Source organism: Crocodylus porosus, unplaced genomic scaffold (genome assembly GCF_001723895.1).
Source record: "Crocodylus porosus isolate Cpor-Errol unplaced genomic scaffold, CroPor_comp1, whole genome shotgun sequence".
Lineage (NCBI taxonomy): Eukaryota > Metazoa > Chordata > Crocodylia > Crocodylidae > Crocodylus > Crocodylus porosus.
This window is the reverse complement of record NW_017728911.1, coordinates 30,771,046-30,795,206: the sequence shown is the minus strand read 5'-3', so window position 1 is coordinate 30,795,206 and position 24,161 is coordinate 30,771,046. Positions and strand designations below refer to the sequence as shown.

General features: G+C 45.6%; 1 protein-coding gene across 1 annotated transcript in view; it reads right to left on the bottom strand.

Moving 5' to 3' along the window:
- Nucleotides 1–24,161, bottom strand: part of SLCO3A1 (solute carrier organic anion transporter family member 3A1) — a 210,432-nt gene that overhangs the window by 46,108 nt on the left and 140,163 nt on the right. The window lies entirely within an intron of this gene.

Sequence of the window (24,161 nt, the reverse complement as noted above, 5' to 3'; positions counted from 1 at the left end):
AGTAGGACTGGTGCCCCCCCAGCAGGGTCAGTGGCTTCTGCAGGTGCCCCCCCAGATTCAGGAGGCACCTCATGCTCCAGGGGTGCGGTTTGAGAGTGCACCGGGTTGGTTACTAAACAAATTTGCCCAAGGCTAGGCTGGCTGGGTCACTCCCAAGGGTTCGGTGATTCAAATACAGGCCATGGGAGGCACAACTTCTCACTGGAGGCAGATTTGCGCAGGGAACTCTTCACCTATGCCCAGCTGGGCTGCAATTCTGCCCCATACCAGAAAGACTTGAGAGCTTTCGGCACTGGACCCAGCCCCTTCCTGAAATCCTGCTCTGCTACAGTGTGCTGTGGACAGATCCCTGCAGAACTGCAGAAACCCTCCTTCAAAGTTGCAAGCCCCTTCTCCATAAAACGCTCACAACACAACGAACCTGTGAGGCCACTCGTTTATGGCCTCTTGTCTCATCTCCTGCAATGCCTGAAGAGCACTCCCAGTTGATGATGGCTAGCCAAGTAGATGAGTGGAGACCACTGCGACTGAGCTATTCATATCTCCATTAAGAAAACAGCTAGAAATATTTATTTGCACAACCATTTGGGACTAGAAATAGGAATGTTGTATAAATATCAGACATCTCATGTGCTGAAAAAGCCGATGCCCCTGAAACCCATCAACTTCCTTCCTCAAAGCCACCATCTTCCTTCGCACCTAGAGGTGCCCCAGCATCCTAGTGTTCAAATGGGACTGGGGAGCCTGTCTCAGAGAGACCAAATGAACCCTAACTGTGGCCTAGTGAGGCTGGTTTTATCATGCTAGTGAGGCTGGGATGCTTCCCCCAAGCTGAGCTCTGCATATCAAACTTACACCACCGTTTGGCAAACATCTCTTGCTCCTCTGTAAAATCATCTGCATGTGCTCCCTGTGGTCACCTTGACATACTGAAGATCTGTAATACACCTCAGCATGTCAACTGCAGCCTTTCAGTCTTTTCGTCTAAACCCATCATTTAATGGACCTGCATTTTCTCAGAGTGAGGTTCAGCAATCAGAGAATCCATCAGAGGAGATTAAAAAAAAAAAAAAAAGCAGTGGTCCTTTAATACCCTGACAGAAGAGGATTTGACTGGAGGAAAACCACATCCCCTGGAGAAAGCCTCAGCAGGCAGAGTATGTCTGGTCAGAAATAACTTCTTCCTAATAGTTACCACTTGGGTGGTACGTTAATTCCTTCCAGCATGCGGTTTGGCTTTAGCAAGTGCTGATGGCGCTGCATGCAGTTCAACAGTTATTCCATCCTGCCTCATGCCGGCGAACACAGCTTGCTAACACCAGAGCAGAAATCAATGGCAGCAGGGGGAGAGAGAGAAAAAGGGAGAGGCAGGGGAAGTTTCAGAGGACACTTTGTAAGTGATGGGAAAGAAAGAGTGGCTTGTGGCTATGGCCCTAGGCTCAGGGCCCTTTTCTATCAGAAACTTCCTATGTGATGTAGAACAAGTCACCTGGGTTTCTCTGTGCTGGATCTGGCACATGCGACTGCAACATGGGCACGAATCACCAACAAGGACAGGTACCAAAAGCAGGGTGGAGCTGGTGACATGCATGTCCCCTGAGTCCTGGGGTCCTGTCAGGCCTGTGCTGAAGCTTGCCCATCACCTCTGTACTGCAGGTGATCCTAGTGAGTTCGACGTAAGCAAGTAGTTAGGTCGAGCTCAATGCAGATGTACTCAAGAAGGGGGTTTTCAAAAACCCATCCTCTGAAATCCAGTGGAAGATCCACGGGGCTGATGGAAGGACACATGCAATAGTGAGCGCGAGGGGCCCAGGCACTGTGGGGACGGGAGGGAATCTATGTCATGGAGCCAAAGGGGCAGGAAAGAAAATTACACTGAGTGGGAGATGTGGAAGAAAAAGGCAACTTGCTATTAGTGCAAAAATGCCCGAAGGGAACTGGCATCATGGGAGACATGGTGGGGGAAGCGTCTCTGGAGTTACTGGGGAGCCAGTGGAGTGGTTTGTAGATGGCAGTGACACTGGGAGGGGAGTGAAGGTAGAGGAGGAAAGAGTCACTCTTCTCACAGTAGGAGAGAGGGGTGAGGACAGCTGGAGCAATGGGCTTGGATCTATGTGAAGAGTCGTGCCAGCACAGTGCCATTAATGAGGCGAACTTGTGGTACTCAACATCTGACCTGTGGACCAGAGCCGGCCTGCAAGGCCATGTCATCCAGTCCACACGTATGTAAATTTGGCAGAGGGGGAGCACTGGCGGAGCTAATGGCTGGTCCCCTTCTGCCAATACCTGGACTCAAGGGATCCCTGTGGGCCAGATGACGTGGCCCTTGCACTAGATCGTGGTAGCACACGGTGAGGCCAGTGAGTAGGGTCACTCTGTAGCCAGGTCTGCTGCATGCAGTCAGGCCAGATCCAACTCACAGGGTATAGGGCCATGCATGAAATTGGGCTGGTGCACCAGACCACACCCACGTAGCAACCCCACGGTTGGGATCCGGCCCATGGACCAGTCCTTCCGTGGCACTGGAAGGCTGTGCACCGCTGAGCTAGACAATTCTTAGACAAAAATTGTCCTCGACATCACTGCTTGTCCTAGGGACTCTGATAGCCATGTGGCCTTTAAGCCCTCTGAGAGCCCAAGGTATGAATATACAACATGAGAAAAAAAATGCGCGAGAAGAGCAGGACTGAGCACGAAGAAAATAGTGAGAGAACCTGACTCAGTGTGAAGCTAAACCCCATTGATATCCGGAAGCAGATCACGTGCCGCAGACTGCCAGGCATGGCCCTATGCTGCCTCCCAGGATACTCCTCACCTCAGTGCTAAAGTGAGGCTTCCCATGGCTGACCTTCATCTCTATGTGCCTTAGCAGTGTACCACACACATGGTAGACAGCATCAGCACCCACTCAAACTAAACTGCAAGGCCCCAAAGGGAACAAACAGAAGGAGCGAGTTTTGCAATGGTGCCCAGATTTCAGCAGTGCATGTGAGCACAGCACTTCATCACTGGACAAGGCTCAGTGGCCTCGCAGTCAGCAGCAGCAAAGAGCACGTGCATGCATCGACCCATGTAGTGTTGAACCGTAATAACTTATATATATGCTGCTCTAGGAGTGACAACAACAGTTGTGCTAGACAACAGCAGTATAGGCAAACTCAGATAGCACGAGTCCTCTTTATATCACACCCCACCTATTATCACACATTTCATTTCAATTTCTGAATTCTATACTATAGCAGCGTCAGACATGTAGGGGCACTCAATGTTGTGGGGGAAGAGATGAGTGGGGGCAGCGTGAGATGGTCTGTACACTCAGCGGCAGGGAATATGGCCCACCCAAGAAACTCAGTTGGACACCCCTACCATACGTCAGAGTGCAAAAACCCTTACCTCCATGTATTGTGACTCTGGATATTGTCAAAAACTGAAGCAATCTTCACCGGGTATCCAACACTGTTCGTTGCTATCCAACAATGTTCCAAAGAGGAGTTGGATAGCAGAGCATTCCTGTCAAAGGAATTTGCCTTGTTGAAGAAATACATGCAAACACCATGCCATTCTCTGCTGCTTGTTTTAAATCCTAAAACAGGCTGGTCAAGGGCTTGCCCAGGACCTGGGAATGTGGGGTACCAGCAGGGCCCAAGCACAGCTTGTCCACAGATTTCGTGTCTCATGTGTGACTTCCTCATGGTCAAATTCCATAAATGCACACGTAGTTCCACAGTATGGTGACTATTTATAGAGGTTGTTTGTGACCCTCTTGGAAAAAAGGACAAAAAAATGAATGAAAGGATCAGAATGGGCCAAGCTCAAGGGTTATATTGTACTCAAACAGCATAGCCCTTGAAGGAACGGGCACGTGGACTGAGGAAGGAATGAACTTTGTCTCTCGGAGTATTTCAATACAGGCATGAGTCCCCACTACTGTTGTGCCAGACGCTATGAATGCAAGAACCTGAACCACGGCTTGGTTGGACTGTAATGGCAGAGCGTGGATTAGAAGGAAAGAGCTCAGGAGGAGGAAAGACAGTTCAGCATGTGGAGGAGAAGGGTCAACTTGCAAAGAATAAAAAGACAATGGGCTTCCAAGAGCTGAGAGAAGGTGCTGCGAGGTTTGTGGCTGTTCTGTGTAAGGGCTGAGGACTCAGGTATCCTTTAAAAGCAAAAAGATAAATGTGTTCAAAAAGATCTGACACTGTGTGTGCGCACATCCACAAGTGTGAGCGAGGGAATACGTACAACCTTTTCCTATCAGCACCTAATATATGATAGATGTACCCCTTTTTCACTGAAGTATTTGTCCTACTGCTCTTCAGAAACAAAACCAAGCCAAGATATTAAAAACTTCCAAGTACTCTGTGTCAGAGACAGAAGCCTGGACTATCCTTTTGACTCTAAAATTCCCCGCTAGAGGGAGCTCAGGAATAGGATAAAGTGTCTGATAAAAGGACTGGGAACTACAGTATTTTACAAGACAGTAAATGATCTTTTCACACTCCAGTTATCAGCATAAAGCAAAGCAAACACATTCAGTTAAATAAATTGTGGTTTCACTTCCCTTAAAGTAGCCTTAGAACAAGGCCGCAACAGGCTCTCCTCACCTCTCTCTCTAATTCCACGTACCGCCCTCAAAGTAATGACAATACAATAACAATACCTTTCATTTTAAATAGCAATAGTTTGGCTGGCCACACTACGTACTGTATGTAATTACATTATTGTAATTACACTATATGTAATCCTGAAGGATCCCCAATGAGGCCTGCCATGGCAGAAATTAAGAGTGTGCAATGACGTGCAACAGCTTGGGACAGAGCATGAACACAGCACAGATGAGTCCTGGGTGGACTTTAGAGGAACAGGTATGCCCAGCGCAGCCCTTCCCTTCCAAGAAATACCTCACGGTCCTTATTCATGCTCACTCCTTAGGAACTTGCTTTCCATCTTGCCCTCCAGCAACACGGATATCAGGAGGAACAGGGTCTGTTTATTTGCAGACAGCCCCGAATCAACCTCCTCCCGCCTGCTGTGGATATGAAGGCAGGGCAGAACTCAAGGCCACTTGAACATGCGGACAGAAATGTGTGCTTCAAAGCAGGCAGCAATCCATCCTCAAGAAGAAAGAGGGTCAAACCCATGGCAAAACTCCCTCTTGGAGCGACAGACAAGGCCTGGCCAAAAGACGGATTACAGCCAATTTCCTTCGGTTACCCTAGTATTGGCTTTATTCTTCTAACTTAAAATTTCCTGATACTCTTATTAACCGTTTTCTCTTCCCTGGAAAACTTTCAGGTTGCAAATTATTTTTCCAGCCCAACCTGAGAAAGAGTTAAAAATGCAAAAAACATTCATGAACTCCACAAGACAAGAAGTTTTCCGGCAGGGTCAAGCCGATCCTCTTGTGCTGGTGATCTGAAGCTCTTCATTTCAGTTTTGACTTTTACGTGTTCATTTTTATGAAATAATTACTATACATTTTGACATCAAGAGCCATTGAAAAATGGAAGAAAACACATTTTTAAAAATGGCAAAGTAGGTGGTTTCAATCATTTTGAAACGTCCTCCCCATCAAAGTCTTTCTGAAATGAGAAACTCAATAAAAAACGTCCACAAGAATGGCTTCAGTTTGGACTTTTCCTAATAGGAACATGGTTTGGATTGAAAGTCTCCTAACCACTTCTAGTCGGGAACAGAACACAGCACTTGGGTGGCATTTTTGCAATTAAAGATCTCAAAGCATCTTGCAAAGGGGAAAGGAGGGGGAATAATGACTGCACGTAAGAGGAAGCTGAGGTGCAGAGCAGTGAAGAAAGTTGCCTGGAGTCGCACAGCAGGTGAGTGGCGCTGCTGGAGAATGGCCCATTGAACGAATGGATTTAAGCCTCACCATGAAACACAGACAGCCTTGGGGCGAGCCTGGCCACACAGCCATGGCTGAGGGAGATCTTTGCCTGTAGCGAGAGTCAGGAGGAAGGCTTGCTGTGATTTACTGGAAGGAGTTCAATGACCCACAGCAAAGATCCTGGAAGCAAGATGCCAAGGCAAATGACACAGAGAGGGGCTCCATCCCTGACCCCCTCTGCTCAGCATGCTGTTAGAGGCCTTGGTCTGTGCTGGCTTCCAGCTAGAGATCAGAGGGGAAAGTGCAGTTAAAGTGCATGGTCTGGGCTGGTAAAATGGTGCCTACTGCACAAGATGCAGAATAAGAAGTCACTCGCTTCCAACCCATGAAGAGGCCAGTTCCTCTGCACAGAGGAGTGTGAGCCTTGCAAGTGTGGTCAGGGCAATGGTGAGGGAGACAGGGTCGTGATCTCTCCTGGGACGCCTCAGAAGGAGACTCACCTGCCGCTTCGCTGATCTGGCAGCTGCTTCACAGGAGGCTGGAGCGCAGGGACCCCAGGTTGGACCCCGGACAAAAGGGGTGGGAGATGATCGTATTTCAGAGCCCTGCCAACAAGCAGCAGGTGTGCAGCAGGTGAGGCGTGCCAGGAAGGCAACACACTTGTACCACAATGCCATATAGGAGGCAACTGGGCAGCATCTCTCAGCAGACCAGGGGTGACTCTTGTTGAGGCGAACAGCAAGTCCCATTTTAGCCTTGTGGAAGTGACCCTTGTCACTGATCTGCACCTGGCTTTTACCCACCTGAAACCTTTTTAGGTGAAAAATCAAGACAAAATTACTTTTTCTTAACATACCCACAGGTCCACAATGGGTTGTATATTTTTTGGATTGCTCCTTACAAAGCGTGGAGATACAGGGTCTTGATTTGGTCAGGGAAAGCCTTTCAGCACACGCTTAACTTGAATGATCAAGTGGAAAGGAGCCTGCCCCTCCAGCGCTCTGCGGCATACGGAGCCCAGCAGCAGGGAGCAGGCCTGCCCCAGGCAAGAGAATATGGGAAAGAAAAAACGAACAACGGGGTTGAGGGGCGAGATGCCACAGCAGGGACGGTGAGGTGCCACGGGAGGAAAATAAATACAGAAGCAGCTGCATTTATTTAGCAAGGATCCCTCAGTTGTCAGCAACCTTTTAACGCGCCTGTCAGAAGCCAAGGTAGAAAAGGACAGCCGTATCAAAAAGGTATGAAGGTGATACCCTTGGGGCTAAGATCAAGCAAAGTAACAGTTTCTTTTAAGGGGTCTCAGTAACCAGGTCCTTCATCTAAAGGATCCCGTCTGGGCTACATTTAGTGGCGCTGGTTTAACTGACCAGCTGCAATGGAGGATCCTGTGTTTGTTTCCTCCTGTACTGTTGCAAATTATTTTAGGTTTTAAAAAAAAAGGATCACAAAGTGGGGAATGGATTCACTAAGCTCATGTGAAGAGGGGTGATTCAGCACCCTGGGCAGAGATGTCAGAGAAGAGGCAGGGGTAGGGGAGAGTCGTACCAGAGGCCCAGAGACCTCAGCTGCCCAAAGACTTCCCTCGCACCAGCAGAGACGGCTGCTTTGGCCACAGCCACACGGGTCCTTGGGTGCTGCCCCCTCCAAATCAGCCTCCAAAGCCGAGGTCCCACTTGCCAGCCCTAGCTGTGCTCCTGATGTTAAGAGAAAAAACCAGTGCTAATCTAGGGCGAATCTCAAACAGGATTTGAACAGGCAGCCTTCTGTGATAATTTCTCCACCTATCGACTAACAATATAGATGAATAAATAAAAGCAGCGCAGAACATTTAGGCGTCACATTGGTCAGCAGAGGGGGCTCTTGCCATCTCAAGAATTTAGCCGAGGGAGAAAGAAACTGATATAAAATTTCAACACAGGCTCTCCATGCAGGCTATACCGTTCAGACAAAAATCCTCCCCGAGCTCCTACCCTCCTCTGCAATCAGGCTGAAGCTATTTTCTAGCTGTTTGGCTCTTTCGCCCGGAGCGACTGGAGAGTCTGACACCTTGGGACTGTATAATTAAGGTGTAATTTGTGTGGTGCTGGGAGTATGCAAAGCCACAAACTGCATTTGAAGCTGATTAGATGTTGGAGTGAAGCTGAGGTATTTGATAACCTCAAAGGGTGTTTGCATTTCAATACCAGGAATATCGTTCCTGCTACACAACAAGATAAGCAAGGTACAAAAAACCTCTTTTTGTATACAGAAAGAAATACTATTGCCTTTGCTTGTAAGGCTTTAGAAGCCAGGGGCTGCTGGACCATTCAGGGAATCTCATTAAGACTGGGTGAATAATTAGATGTTCAACTGGCTGGATGGGACAGGATAAAAGTTTCAACCCTGTTCTGCCACTGATGCCCCGTATTTTCTTGGAGAACTTGGTCCTAAGTTTAATTCTCCCACCTTGTAAGATCAGGTGAATGCAACTCATTTTGCCACTCTTCCAGTTTTATTGTGGGTCTTGTGACATTTCCCACTTTAAGCGCCAGCCTCTTGGAGGCATGTGATTAGGTGAGATTCTCAGATTTGTTTCAAAGTACATTTCTTTCAGAGGTCATAATGCTTTTGTTCGGTTCTTTGATTTGTTGGGAAAAGGAGGCAAACCCTCCTAAATTTTTAGATTTGGGAATATTACAATTCAGACTGAGTCTGAATAACTAGTTCACTGGCAGGGAGTGGCTGGGTGCACTCATGTTTGTGGGTTCACATATATACGTGCTTGCGTGTAGACATTGATTTTCAGAGGCTGGGGTAAGCTTCCCAGCCAGGCCAACCTTGCTGGTTCCTGCATAGCATTTGAGCAAGTTGCTCCAAAAAGCCAAAAGGGGACTAGCTGCATATGGAGAGCCCCAGATAATCTCAAAGCCCTGTTTGTCCCACATTTCCTGCTGCTGGAGTGGATGCGATAGGACTGAGCCTGTGTGAACGGATTACTGGGATATATTTAACACATATTGTCATGTGCCCTTAAAGAGACACAGCCACGCTGCAGCAGCTGCCAGCCCCTGGAAGGTCTGCATGGCTTAAAAGTGCCAAATCCTCCTGCATGTGGGTTAATTACCTCCCGGCAGTTTTAGAGCGATCCCTGAAGCCCAGATCCTTAGTCAACTAGTAGAGTACCTTTGACTTCAGCATTGCTCCTGTGATTTCCACCAGCTGATGATCTTGTCCCTGACAGTGCATGGGGAGAGTAAGAGAGTAGGGGAAGAGATGCCACCAGACTGGATGACTTCTTCCTGTGGCGAAAGACCTGCTAGTCACAGTAGACCCCAGCCTTCTTGAAAGGTGGTGTGTGATGTGTTTAAAGGTATCCCGGCTCCCATGACCATTTTCTCTGGTCCCAAGAAGCTGCCACCAGGATGCAGTTCCAAAGTTATGGTAGGACTTCCCAACTCTTTGCTTCCCGGTTACTCTTCTCAGCCAGGCATGCTACCTTCGCTATTGCCTCTCTTTACCCTTGTTGTTTATGCTCAAGATGGAAATGTAGATAAGGTGATGGCTGGATTTGATTTGTTCAGCTTCCTCAGTGCAACCACAGAAGCAAAGGGAATGGTAAAGCAACCCTGACAGATGTTTCAAAGTGCCTGCAGCTGTTAATTAATGAGGAGCTATGTTGGGATGATTCACTTTAATGTTTAGCCTCTGTTCTGATGCGGATCAAAGCAATTCCAGCCACGCGCGTGTATCAAATGAGCAGGGTGGGGGGGAAGCAGGGTGCTTTTTTTATTATTATTATTTTTAATCTGCATTGTCTCACATGTATAGACAATCAATTACAATTGCACCTGGCTGGCAATGGCTGTTGCAGAGCACAGGACTGAGGAAGGCTGAGGGGAGATCAGAGCCAGAAACCTATGCCTTCACTATTCAGGATTAGGGCCACATTTTTAGAAAAGCTCAGCCCAGGGTGTCCTCTGTATTTCTGCAGCAACAGCTGGTGAGGTGGTTGGTCCTGAGGTGAGAGGTGTGGATAGCCAGGGGTCTTGCATACACCACAGAGCTCTTCTAGCAAACTTTGGAGTGTGTATACCCTCAAAACTGTTCAGTGCTTTCAGGACCCTCCTTTTTGCTGGCAGGCTTAGACCACCTGTGCCCCTCAAAGTAAAGCTGCGCTTCATCTTGTGACGGCTTCAGCAACTGCTGCCTTCCCAGGATGTACTTCATGCTTTGGTGGCAAAGCAAAGCCACCAGAGTACATGGATGGGCATGTGCTTTCATGGACATGGCCGCTGCTGTCCCTCACCAGACTGAGTGACATATAGACCAGGCTCAAGACTCACAGATTTTCTGTGACCTTGGGCAAATCCCTTAACCTCTTTGTGCTTTCAGTTCACTGGGGTGGCCTCTACTTCACCTCTCATGGGTCTTGCGTGCATAAAACACTGTGATGTGTTCTGGTACTATGGTAAGAAGGGACATACACAAATCAGAGAAAGAGCACTCAAGATTTTTGTCCTCATCGCTTCTGAAAATGTTTGCCCTGATGCCAGTATCCACGTTCCTTCAAACTCAAGAGCCCATGTCCTAAAGTGCTGGCTCTCTGGCTGCAGTTGGGAAGTTAAAGCATTCCTTTTTTGACCCACTCTCATAGAAAATATATGATTGCTATTAATTATTTTGTTGGCAGTTACCACTAGTTGTGCCCATTGGGGCTCCTTTGTAACCAGGCACTGCACATTTAGGTAGGGCAGAGTCGCTGCACCAAAGAACTTGCAGCAATCATGACTGTAAACCAGAGCAAGAGAGTGCAACCCATGAGTGGGTGATGGTGGGGAGGAGAAAGGATGAGGATGCAGTACTACGAACATGGGTGCTTATAGTCTAGTTGCAGGGGCAGAGTCTTTCCCAAAGTCCCTGCTTTTGTGTTTGTTACCAAATGTTATTTTGGCCTCCTCTTCTCCTCCAAACCATCATGAAATAAATCTTCTTCTCAGTGCCTGTGGAATGCACATCCCTGGGGCCTCACTTACGGCTGTGAAGCTTGCTCAGGGATTTGGGGCTTGCTCTCCTTTGGATCCAGCCAATGAGACAAGGTCTCAGCTTGCGCAGACCAGATGTCTGCCATAGAGTGGTGCTTCCCCACCACCCTATAGCATAATTCGTATCCACAGCTAGACAGAAATTCGCTAACTCACTTTCTAGCACGGGAGTGAAAAGGAAAGCACCCCCATTAACTACAGTTCTATAAAGCTTCTTTAATGAATTCTACTCATTATTGTTTGGCATCGCCAAGTGATCCCACAATGCAGCTTTGTTTCCCCTTTTATTTAATAAGCCCTGATGCTTGTATTTATTTCACCTTGGGAAGCTGATGGAGCTTTTGATTATTCAGTAGGTGGCAGCAACAATACATACTGTGCTAGGAGTAGAGTTTACCGATAACACAAGTCCCCCAGAGCTACGGAGGGTACTAAGGCAGGCGGCTCTGAAGCATGTCGCACCAAAAAGGCGGTGGTCTCAAGTTCTTGACAGCACAGTCTGATGGACAGTTTGAATCCAAAGGTAAATCCCCGAACAGGTGGCTGGAATTTTAAGCATTTACCCAGATTGTAAGTATCCCTTGAAATTCTGATTTTCAAAAGAATTTAGAAGGATCGGAGGGAGACGTCTGTTGATGCAGAGGTGCAATGGGATCTGTGTAAGCAGTTACTTTGCCTGGTGAACTATTATGAGTCTTCGATTGTTACGAAGCCTTAAATTTATTTTTTTCAGCAAATGCTTATTTCCAGCACCACCAGGGCTACATAAGAAGAGATCAACATATGACATCAACTTGATGCCTCAGGAAATTCAGAAGCACATGCAGTATTATTTGCACACACAAAGGACTGAACCCCTGTGTGGGAGCTGGGACCAGCATCTGGCCCTGAATTCACTGCTGTGATAGTAATTACATTTCACAGAGCTCAGAGAAGCCTAAATTTGTCAGTCTTGCTGTGATCTCTGATACAATCTGAAGTAATGAAGACCCAGGCAAGAGGCGTGTACTACTACGTTGCTTGTACTGGCCTTTCTGTTCACCGCCTTGGCTACAAGCTAAAGCCGTTTTGCCGATTACAGCCATGAAAAAATTAATGCTCGAGGGTGGAAAAGGTGGGGGAAATAACCCAACCTATAAATCCCCTGGACATCCAAGTTCAAAACATGTGAACTAACCTAACACACTGCAGCTGGCATTGGGAATCAACTATTCCTTGAGTCCTAAATATTCTTCCCAATTAGAATTCAAACACTCTTCAAAGCAATGGAGAGGCTGCTACATTTCTATTATCAGTTATGGTAAGTATTAGCAGGAAGTTGTTTATGTTAATCAGGCCTTGGTGTGATTCATAGTAGATACTAATCCTGTAGCAAACTCCATCAGTCTCTGCACATTTAACTGAAGCAGCAAACACTCATGAAGGATTAAGAATGAGGTGGCATTGCTGAAGGACTGTTTTCTTTTTTAAGCCACATCAATTCTGCCACCCCCATCTCCTACTATTGACAGATGCTGAGCAAGTAACCTGCAAGACTTTTGGAGAGACCACAAAATTGCCTTGTGCCATGCAAGCTTTCTATGCACATCCTCTATCTGCAGACCTATCCACCGTTTTAGTCCTTTAATGTGTAGCTTCTCGCACTGTATAATGACCCATTTCCATTATGCCATACTATAATGTTTTCATTTATTGCTGTGATTTATGGACACCATCCAGGAAAGTATATATGCTGTGGACCACCGATCCAAATTAGCCCCTCTGTCCATTTTACATTATGCCAGAAGAGATTTACTGCTGTTTCCTTTAGTCTGAGGGCTCATATCCTGCACTGGAATTTGTCCCTGACTGTTTCCAGCAGCAGCCACTTCAGAAATGTTAAGAAGGTGTTGGCCTCAAAGTGCAGTTAACTGCAGCACACATCCCATGGCAGATCACCCTGCGAAGCACAAGGACTGGCAGACAATATGTTAATCACAGTCCTGGGCCTGAGTGAGAGGTTTCCACATTTCAAGCAAACATCTCCTATGCTAATTACTGTTGGAAGCAGCCACTAAATACACAATGGAAGATAAGGACTCTTAAATGTCAAGTATACTTAAAGGGCTGAATAATATGCTTTTGTGCGGCATTCATTCTACTATCTTCCAATCCCATCCATTAAAAAAAATACATCTTTACTGCTGTTTGATGTCGACAAAGCAAGGCAGAGTTTTGGTACAGTATCTGACAATGCCACAGGGCTTTTTCATGGGGTAGGCTAGGGCAGGATCAAGGTATGTTTCATTCGGGTGCCACAACTAAACCTGATGTGCAGCTAGAGAGAAGGCAAAGAATGAGGACTGCAGGATTTTGTGCTGAGCTTTCCCACTGATTTCCTGCATGGCGAGAGGCGAATTCTTTAATCTCACCCAATCTCAGTTCATCCACTGGCACCTATCACCCGACCTCTGAAAGGTACCTTGTTTTGTGGGATGCTGCTCATTTTAGCTCCACACAGACTCAGTTTTACCTCTCAGACTCAAGTGACCTCTCAGTTTTACTACAGAAAAAAAAAAGAACCATGAAATGGAGACTGCAGGAAAACCTATTTGCTCTGCAGGAAGGAATCACTCAGCAGCCTGAGGCTCTTGCATGAATATTAATAGTTCACCCCTCACTTTGGGTGACTTTGACACATACCACATCCCACCCTTCAGCTATGGCTTGTTGAGAGGCACATCTCAGATGGAGCTTCATTGAAAGTAAATACTTACTTGGAAAGTGCGTTTAGATTCACAATTTCGCTTCACTACGGTGGTCCTTGTTACCGAAGGACTGAGCACCTCAGAGTCTCTAGCCTGTTTAGCCTCACGATATTTCAGCAAGGTACAGCAACGCTCTTAAGTCCATTAAAAGCACAACCGAGGGACTAAGTGGCTTACTCCATGTCACACAGGCAAGTGCGGCAGAGAAAGGACTTGAAGTTGAGCCTCCTGAGTTTCAGGCTAGCAACCCTGAACACCTGGCCATCCCTCCCTTTTTTAACAAATGAAAGAGGAACTGGCATGGACTTGAACCAAAGCCTGCTGAGCTCAGTGGAAGAACTCCCATCAATTTCAATAGGCTTTGGATCAGGTCTGCTAAGTGCTAAGTGTTATTACTGTCATACTTTTTCTGCTGATGTTGCCATATGAGAAAACAGAACAACCAAGTTTTGGCTTGTAATTTTGCCTTCCCTGCAGTGCAAGATGTAGCCAATACTAGCAGAGATTAAACCTGCTCTGGGAAGAAAAGCAGAGACCCTAAGTGGTTGGCACAGATAATTGGTAACCAGCCCAGATCCAGCAGCTTCTGTTGCACCTTGTCTTGATACCCCCCACCTCTCCTTGTCTCCAGGACTCAGGGACGGGATTACCCTTGTCCATCAGTATTCTCTTTGCTTATGAGTCATATCTCCCACCCTCGGCACAGCATGGGGGTCCATTCTCCCGAGTTGGTTATGAACCCAGTAGATGGAAATTTAAACACGAAACATCAAGGGCTAAAATCCTGAGGCCCAGAAGAAAGAATATGCTTCCCTTGTGAGCTGTCACTATTTAGTCTGTCTCCTTGCTCTGGAGAGGGCACATAAAAGGAAATCCTCTGCAACACAAACCGTTAGGCTTATTAATCGTGGCCAGTTTTTTTTCTCCCCTTCCCTTTTTGTTTTTAAGTCAACGTAATGTCATCAGGGGCTGTTAGATCAGTAGCCCTGGGGACAGGAGGAGTTTGGTTATCCTTAACACAAGCACATGGGGAACAGCATGAGTGTGGGCCTGCTGTTCGTGTGAAGACTTCAGTGCCAAGGTGCTGGAGTTGCCAAGTGCACCCACACGCTTGAAAGGACAACTCCAGTCCATGCTCATTTCCCTTATTTTGTCTCTGGAAAGATGTTAATCCTTTCAAACCAAGAACATAGCAATACAAAAAGTCCCACATCACTCTCCTCTCCAATGTGAAGTATGCTGATCAGGGGAACCGGGGCTGATTAGCACGATGCGGGTGTCAACCAGCCACTGCCTGGTCTGAGGCTAAATGAAGCAGCCAGTTTCTTCTGGCAAATATCACTAAATTCACCTGTAAAATACAGGTGGTAACTGCTCTGGCCTAGCAGTGAATGGAGACGTGAAGGCAGGGCTGCTCATCTCAGTGAATCAGATCATTATCTTGACACCATGCACTATTTCTTTTATGTTAAACTTACACAACATTGCTCATGGGTTTCTATTACAGCAATCTGATCAGCCAATCAAAACCCAATTTCCAGAGACTGGCATTGCTGTCTAAGCAACAGCTGCTCACTGCATCTTCACTGATGAGCTGGTGAATGGATTTATGTTGTGCTTTGGTCAAGGCTTGTGGAAGGCTGGGCCTCAGGGCTCAAAGACCTGGACAAAGCAAAATTGCTTTAGTCCGAGAAAAGGAGAGGGATGTAACAGTGAAGGAATGCTTTAGCCAAAGCGGAAGATGCATATTTTGAGTGATAAGCAAACATTGCACTCGCTGTCTTCCTTTGGGGTCTTCCTATAGCTTTCCAGCCCTATTCAGTGCCTCTGGCTGTGTGCAGAAGTGTCATACTACATAGGGATAGGGCTTGTGGTCATTTCAAATGTGAAAAAAGGCCATGTGATGTAGCTTACCACTTGAGGAGCACAGCATCAAACTCTGCTGTGTCCCCTTCTCTGCATCAACCCCTGCACTAACCTCCAAGCAACTGGCAGAGTCATTTGATAGTCCCAAATGGGTAATTCAGTCTACCATGCTATCCTACTATCAAAATGCACCTTTTCTTCATTCTTAAAAAAAAAATAGTCGTGCACATACATTAAATACCCCAAAAAAAGACTCAGCCTGGAAATATCCTAAGATCTTATCTTTGTCCTTTTTCCCCTTTAAACGTACAAGAACTTAAATGATAATGATAGCATAATCTTATTTTTCCTAACACTACCTACAGAGAAATGCAATCCTGAATTGCTGTAATGTAATAGGGAGAGCAGATAACCATCAGTGAGTAGATATGTGGCAATACACAATTTAATTTAAACACTGCGCTAAAGTAATGTATGTATAGATACAGGAGAATAAGCAGCTCATGGTTAGGGATCGACTTACACAGAGTAAGTGGAAACCAAGAGATCACATCGTGAACTTTCAGCAGCCGCAGTATGTTACTATCTGTCGTACTTCTTCATAACACTATAAAGGACCAAGTTCTCAAGCCCTTACCTGAGCACAACTTTAAACAGTTTCAGTACAAGCAGGGGCTGAGAGTTGCAGCATATTGTTGAGATGATTTAGAGGCTCAGTACCAGCCAATCAGAAGCCCGCTTCTTCTACAGCAGCTTCTAAATTTTCCCGTATTTTTGAGAAACTAGACCGTGGTTGACTGAAATTGTCTCCTCTCTTGTAAGTCAAGAGAAGTAGACTTGGCTAGAAAACCTCCACTGAAATTGCTTTCCGTTGGAAGGCGCTATACTTGTGAGAAATGTCTCATGAAACCAGGCTTACTTGCCCGAAATGTAATTCTGGAGGGAAAAATGTTTTGATAGCGTTGAAACTTCCTGGTCGATGGTTTTGCTCTAAAACACCTTTTCATCTTGAAAGTTGATTTTTTTTCCTTAGGTATACAGAGAAACATTGAGATCAAAACCATGTTGATTGACCTCGGCATGATATTCGTCAGATTTTGTACAAATGTTGATGTCAGATTTTGTATGCATTTTGTACAACATTTTCAAATTTTGTACAAATTTAGAAAAAAAAGCCTGAACTTAAAATCTCAGCATTCTTCACAAGATTGTATTTCAATCTTCTTCCACAGCTCTAGCAATGAGCCACCCCTACAGGATTGCAGTTGGCTAACAAACAGTTACAGCCACGTGCTTCGGCCAGTATCGTTTTGGAGGATGATCTACTAGTGTTATTTTTGGCAGAGTTTGTTGTATTCTTTAGGACAGTAATTACATTTCCCAGGACAGGATCTCTGCCAGACCTCAATATGGAGACCAGCAGGGCCATTTTAATCACCTGTTCGGATTCCAGCTTTGATTAGTTATTAAAATCTCACTGGGACTCAAGGCAAGCTGTATTTTATGTTGGCCATCAGAGCATTTATTTCAGCCTTCCTGCTATTGGGGTAGGCTGATGGGTGAAGGATCATGTGCACTGGAAAAGTCTTTGGAAAAGGGGGAAAGCACCAGCAATACCCTCCCATGGCACCAGCCTAAAAGGCATAAGCCATTACAGAGTCTGAATAATGGTTCTGCCTGTGTTTTTATCACAGCAGAAACTTTCCTCTGGGTTTCATTTTCAGCACTCAAAACTGATCCTCCCCTTCACCCACAGCTCAAACAAACCTCACTGGGAATTGAGACCACTGTATCCAAAGGGTTCTTGGTAAGGGGAGAAGCCATCAGGGCTGTCTCATGTCCAAGGCTGCACAGACCTCTCCAGGGCTAGGCTACAGTATTGGATCAATAAGGATCCAGTGACGGCCTTTTCTCAGTACTTGATCCTACTTCCTGCAGCACATCATGGAAAACCATGATTAGTACTGACTCAAGAGTGCCCCATCTTCTTCAACATCCTGGGTTTCCCTTGCCTCTTTCCCACATGAATTCCCAAGTTCGTTCTATGCACAAAAATTGAGGACATCAGGCATCTTTGTATGTTCTCCAGGAGGGGGGAGGAGGGGTGCTGTAATTAGAGCCATCCCAAGAGCTGCTCTAATTAAAGTGCCCCCAGAATCTCATGCACTAAGCATCCCGCACTTCAAAACGGTGGCGGGGCACTTTAACTAAAGCTCATTTGACCACTTTAGTTAATGCGCCCTCGTCACCATTTTGAAGCTTGGGGACACTGAACACGTGGGACGTGCAGGCTGCTGGAGCACGCTAATTAAAATACGGTTAATCGAGTCTGCTCCAATGCACTGTAATTACCACATCAGTATGACGACTACCTGCTAAAACCAGAAAATACTTTTAGCAGGACTGGCGACCAGGAGGCCTCATGATGGGTGGAGAGTCTCTGCTTACGCAATTCCCTAACTTCAGCAATGCTTATGGTAACACTTTGGTTTTGGTCTGAGCAATGGTGATACTTCTCATATTCATAGCGAGGTAACATCACCCGTTCCTTTGACGCAACCAACAATCCTCTGATGACTGCCTCTCCACTTCTACCCAGGTGACGCAGTTGCCCCATTTTACAGATCCTGATGACTGCCTGGGAATTTCTGCTCCAAGACAAAGTGTCGGCTGGGTGAAGCTGCAGTTGCTAAGATGGTTTGCTAGCTCATTAGCACATACGCCTTCTCTGCCAGCATGGGGGAAGGTTACAGGTGCTTCTGCAGCATGCATAAAAGAGATTGTGCCAGGACCAAACTGACACCACCTATGAGCTTGAGCCCCCAAAGTCCAAAGACCATGCATGTAGAAGCAACATGACATAATGCCCTTTACATTTATAGGCATTGCATATGCTTATAGCAGATAAAAGCAGTGAATGTAAGATCAATGGATGTGACATAGCTCTTTCCATGGTGCAGGTACGATGCAACACACCTGTCCTGACAACAGATAAGTTACAAGCTCTTTGATGACTTCTCCTCTACTTTCTGTCAGACTTGGGTCTTTTCTGGAGAAGAAATGGCAATTCCCTGAGGTAGTGGAATAGACTGCCCAAGGACACTTTCAAGAAACAATTAGATGTCTATCTTGCAGGAATCCTTTGATCCCAGCTGATTTCCTGCTCCTGCGGCAGGGGGCTGGACCTAATGATCTTGCAAGGTCCCTTCCAGCGCTAATGTCTATGAAATATGAAGTGGTCAAATTGCCTTCTTAGAGGGTTGTCAAGAGTATGCTGGATAAGTATTGGACAGGGATGATTTAGGAGTAGCATCCCTACATTTGTTCAGTGGATCAGAGCAGATGACCCTTACAATCCCTTTCAGTCCTCTGAGTCTATGATTTTACTAGTATGCCACCAAATTAAGCTACTGAGAAAGTACCTAGAACCTGCCTTTCCCATTTACATTATTTCAGCATGAGAAAGATGCTCTACCTTTTCCAATTAACTGACAAGTCCCATTTTTGAACAAATGTAAAGTTTCGTATCACATCATGGAATCACCTGCTCAGTTGTACTTCTCTGTGGAGTTTTATAAATACTGTTTGCATTTGTTGGTGAAGAACAGATAAAGAGACTGGGCATAGACCTAAGGCAAGAGTGTAATCACAAAATGCCCCAGACAACAAGCATCAGTAAGGAAGCAGCAAACACATCAAGTCATATCAGTCCTTATAAACCTCTAGCTACACTCAGCATAACAATGGTGATTCTTAAACACCACTAAATATTAAAGGATGTGGGGCTGGCTAGTTTGCTAGCTTCCATTAAATGGTGACCAGAGACCAAAACAGCAAACATGTTATTCATGGTACGCTTCCTCAGGACACTGTGCCATGTGCTGCCGAATGCACGTTCTAGAGAAGAATATATGAAATCTGTAAAACAAAACTGTTTGTACAGTATCAGCAATGCAACGGACATGTCTAGGTGAATGTTATGGCTTTGCTTTTATCCTGCTGTTTTATGCTCTCCCTAAGGGTTTCGACCCTGGACTTATACTGCATAGATTTAAGAGTACCAAGATCTACAAGGCAATAGTTTGCCATTATGTTCTTATTATTTCTGTTTTGCAAGGCATGGGCCTGCCTACTAAGTAGAGGCAACAATGCCATGTCACAGGTGTAAACCTAATCACTGGGAGGGCAAAGGTCTAGATGTCTGGTTTTTATTCTGCTGATGCTTCCTTTTGCGACACAACGGCAGCTCTCGAGCAGGCTTGTTCCTAGTTCCACTGCCCTCAGTTTCTCTTCAGTGGTTGCACCCAACCCACTATACTCAAGAGCTCAAAAAGGTACTCTTTATTCTGGTCATGAAAATGGACTTAATTTTCCATATATATGCACAGACACAACTGTAGGTCATCAGCATATGGCGCATATGACAGTATAGAGAGCAGAGCATACAACCCTCAGCTTCAAAGATAATAGCTTCTTTGAGGTGAGCAAGACCAGTGGGCCGGCAATTAGAGCTAATCAAACAACAGGATCTCTGCCCTCACAGGAAACACTGAGATTTCAAAATTGTGTTTAGTCCTGAATGGAGACAAAAAGCCAAAAACTCATGACATTTTTGGAAAATAGGACATTCCCAAAATATTTCATCCTGACCTTGTTGCGTTTTAATACAATCAACATGTTCAATTCAGGCTCGACTGTTTCAACTCATCATTATAACAGATTCAGACAAGCTGACCATATCAAAATGAATATTTTGCCAACTCCCTGTTGAAAATACTGATACAAATCAATATGTTCCTGTCAAATGTTACAATACGAAACCCGTGGTTGCTGACAGAAAGCATGTCAGAACATTTTTAACCTATAGTTAAACTTTAAACTGTCTCCTGGAGAACTGATGTTTTTCACCCACTAAATGGACATGGAAGGAAACCACCCCCAAAAAACCAAATCAGAAGCTCTTGCCCCTAATGCAATCGCTATGAGCACTGTCAGGCAAGCTGGGATGACGCATCAGGAAACTGCAGAAGGGCAACACACATTTTTCTTGAGATAGAAGATGAGATTATAATTGGGAATAGGCTTTCAAAGAAAATTACCTAGATTTTGAATGATGTATTGTATCATCTGCAGCAAACTAATGGAAGCCTTCGGGCAAATTATTACATTTTGCCACTTAGGACAAAGAAAAGAAGAGTTCTTCCTCTGCAAATGACCATTATCCAGGTGGCAGTGGGGGTTTAGTAGCTAGTTTCAATGTTAATTGAGGTGTGTTGCATAATGCACTGTTTGGGAACATACCATTTGCAGTATTGGATCAGAGCTGTAGTCTATGTAGCCAGACACCTGCCACCATTATGGCAAAATTTATAGTTAATGAATTACCATTCACAAAGAATCCTGTCAAATGGAGACCGGGGGGGGGGGGTACCCCCTTATTAAGCCACATGGACTTGAGTCTCCTACTCCAATGCAGAATTCTTTTTCACAATACGGCACATTTTTCAAGGTATGAGCAAGAACAATGTAGTCAGGTAACTGTGTGTATTTGTCTAGTTTCAATCCTACCTGCCTAACTTATTTAGAACTGTAAGCTTGTTGAGGGCAGGGAGAATAGATGAAAAATATGGCCCATTCAGAGTAGAAACCACGATTTCTCTTAATAGCCTGTGTTTGAAGCAGTGATTCTCAACCAGGCTGCCACAGCACCCAGGGGAGCCTTGAGATCCTTTCAAGAGTGCTGCAGGATGCCACACAACATTAGTGCAGTTAGGTGCACAAACAAAATTCACGAGATATACCATGAGATTTCAAATAGGAATCCATCATGTTAAAAGCATTGCGACCTGTTGCGATAGTTCAGAGTTCTTTGCAGCAACGCCCCCCATCCCCCCACCCCAAACCCTCCCAAAACCAAAGGTCTATTATTTTTCCATAGTAAAAAAAAAAAAAAAAAATGAATGGGGAAACCAAGAACTGCCTTTTTCCAAGGGGTGCCTGAGTCTAATGAGCAGTGCCTTGAGCCTAAAAACATTGAGAACCATTGTGTTAAATTCTGAAAAAGTTTTGTGTCGATTGGAACATTTTGCAAAATGATAATAACCCTGTGGGTAGTTACAGGTCTCACTTGCCTGTTTATGTGGGTCCCTTCCTTCATTCTAAAATGTCAGTAAGAAGAAAAAATTGCATAAAAGTGCAATTAATTTAGCCTTGGAAGTGCTTGCAAATGCTGATCCTGGTTACTGCAGACTGCTTGTTAAGAAGCATGTGCAGCAATTGCTACATTTAGCAAAAGGACACAGTGGACAGAATGTCAGCATCTGAACCACAGCTCTGGCTCATTTCTCTTCCACCACGCTCAGCAAGGTAAAATGCCTGTGGGCCTTCAGCAGTAACAGGGATAATGAGGATGAAAGCAGCTCAACTCTTGGCATATGCATGACGCTTCAAAACCAAAAGGCCCCCGAGACAGAGAAGGACAGGTTTGCTATGTTCTGGAGGCTAGCTTCCCAGCTCTCAGCTTGGGTACAAGAGGGCCAGTTGCCAACCTCTTGATTTCAGTGACTGCAGAGGGCATGTCTCGGGCAAGCGTGTCTGGTCTGCTGCACTATAAGTAGCACATGCACACACGAGGCAATGGGTAGGATTTTCCCTTCAGGTAGGCAGAACAGTCAACAAAAGGTGTCTTGGTGTCATAGTGATGTGTGTGTGTGTGTGTACACACTGAGAAATCACACATGAATGCCACACCACCAGGTGATCCATCAGTCCATGGTATGGTGGCCTCTGAAACTTCATTAGCTAATGAAGTAATTTGCTAGTTCATAAGGATAATAAGGAGTATGAGCTGTCTGGGATGCAAGCTAGGGTGGCCCAAGGGATGGGATGCTGGTCTAAAACTCAGGAGAGATCTCGGTTCTGCTTCTGCTTCTGCTCTGCTATGCAAGTTGCCTCAAAACACTTTGCCTCTCTTCTTCCATTTCCATCCTTTGTTGCCACGTTCATTCAGATGTTAAGGTCTTTAGGCTAGAGGTTTATTATTATTATTATTATTTGTTTTTAAGATGTTTAACTAAATGGAGCTCCAATAAAGAGGCCTGCAGGTGCCTTGTACATTGGCATAGTTAATTAATTATTCCTCTCACATAATTTGTGGACCATCATGGCTACAATATCAACCTTACACTACCATTGCAATGCTAGTCATTCACTAAAAGTTACTCTCAACCACAATATTAAGCCACTTGCACTGTACACACCATCGTGGCCACAATGCGACAGGTAAGGGGAACTATATGCCTGAAGAATCAGGTCCAAGCATCCTGGAATGAACAGCAGCAACTGAAAAGATCTGACTGGATTTATATTGACCTGTTGCTCTTTGTTCAAGAGGGAAGGGAATCAGTGTGTTTGCAAAGTGCTTGTTTTTAAACTCTTTGGTAACTGGACCACTAATGACAGATGAAAAAGCCTGATTCCTAATGGCTTGAAGTAATGAATACAAGGCCTGCTGTAACCAAGAGGCACAGGTCAAGAAAGGCTCTCATCTACTTACCTCATTTTGAATGTTTATAGAGGGTTAATTGTGATAGACTGCGGGTGCCCTGCACATAATTACAAGCAGCGTTATCCATCTGGGGCTCTATTTTGCTATGCCAGGCACTGAGCACTTAACTTCAGAGGTTTGTGTTTGTCTCCTTATCTTTTCCCTTGCCTCTGCTTCTCAGCTTACGTTATTATGTGAGGAATTATGCAAAAAGGTTTGGTTTGCCTTGAGCACTGGGATACACATTCTCATCCTCTTTAAGAAAGGATTGCGTGGGTGGTTCAGACAGGTGGAGGGCAGACCATGGAGGGGAGGGCAGAGTCAAAGCAAGCTGGGAGATGCTGCAGGGGCCTCTTCCTAAAGCAGATTAACATTTCAAATTCTCAGCTCCTGACACCCAGTTTCCTTCAGAGGCCAGGAACTTTTGTCATCTGGATGCATTCACCTCAGGTGTGTGCCGTTCAGGAACCTAACTTCCACAAACCTCTACAGGCCTTGCACGAATCCCAGCATTTGGGAGAGCTCTAAAAATAATAATAAAAAATATCCACTGAGAAAGAGTTTAATATGTTTGATAAGGGTAAGAGCAGTGCTGATGACATCAAATTGAGCACAGTGGGAGATTCATCACCTGTCACTGAGGGCTTGCAGCATGCTCTTCAAAAGGGGTTGGGGCAGAGGAGGCTTGACGGATCTCGTCATTTTCTCCTGACTGGCGTCGTGGGTGCTGATGAGAAGTGAAAGGCCCTTCAGATTCAATAAACTGATCTCATGGCCTGCCACAGGATTTCTAAAGGACTGTGGGATTGTGAAGTGTGCTACGGTTCTGGGATTCTCCCGCACGCTGCATGAGCCCTACTCAGCTCCAGTGGAAGTGCCAAAAGTCTGACGGACTTCAGCGAGAGTCAGATCTTTATGTCACCGCTGGAATGATGTAAAGCAAGTGACAGGTCCTCCCTGGGGCATAGGATTTTAATCTGGAAAGACGGGAGCAGGTTCCAAGTCAGGCTTGCTACCTCTGAGCATTTCCTTAAGTCTCTCAAGAGCAGAGCCCGCTGCCATGCTCTCACATGTTCCTCCACACTCTTCCTCATTTACCATAGTGTAGTGGCATCAGAGCCTGGAGGGCGCCC